Genomic DNA, 755 nt, shown 5'->3' on the forward strand with positions numbered 1-755 from the left:
GTATTTTTTATTACTATCCAGGTTTGTTTGGACATTGTCATGAGATGTGTTGAATAACTGATATATGTTTGTTTACTCCTCCTCTATGAGGGTGAATTAATAAAGAGGAAAAAAACAACATCCGCCTAACACGCGGAAGTTCCCGGGTTCAAGCCCTGGCAGGCACAAAATTGATTTTTTGTCATGAAAAATGTTAACATTATTTAATACCCCTGATTGAGGCTTCGTTTCTTTCACGTAATTCTATACGTTGGACTCACAATTTACAACTCCAAGCACACCTAATTTCAGTCTCGTAGACAATATGATTATTATCCTTCGTGTTTTTAATGGTTTTAATTTTCTCTGTTTTTTTTTTACTAATTTTGACACATACATGAATAGACTTTATTTATACATTCATAACTTTTCTATATTGAAAAAAAACTACACGCGAAAGCCATTAACTGAACAAGAAATAAGAGACAAAAAAAAACACGTCTTAGAAAGCTGAACGAGCTAACTCCTAAGAAAATAATAACTTTGTGCCTGCCAGAGATTGAACCTGGGACCTTCCGCGTGTTAGGCAGATGTGATAGCCACTACACCAAAAGCACCTTTTTACCAGTTTGTCTAACCTTGAAAATTTTAAAGTATTTAATGTATTTGCAAGCCTTATAGTAGTGTAAAAAAACATTCCAAATCAAGGATAGATCTTGGTATATGTTCGTTGTACAACAAATACAATAGTCATTACTCCTTCAACTTGTTTACAA

General features: G+C 33.5%; 1 non-coding gene across 1 annotated transcript; it reads right to left on the reverse strand.

Moving 5' to 3' along the window:
• Positions 1 to 523: 523 nt before the first annotated feature.
• On the reverse strand, positions 524 to 596 carry Trnav-aac. The gene has a single exon. It is a non-coding gene; the product is annotated as a tRNA-Val (tRNA).
• Between the last annotated feature and the right edge of the window lie 159 nt (positions 597 to 755).

Source organism: Limulus polyphemus, unplaced genomic scaffold (assembly GCF_000517525.1).
Source record: "Limulus polyphemus unplaced genomic scaffold, Limulus_polyphemus-2.1.2 Scaffold99839, whole genome shotgun sequence".
Lineage (NCBI taxonomy): Eukaryota > Metazoa > Arthropoda > Merostomata > Xiphosura > Limulidae > Limulus > Limulus polyphemus.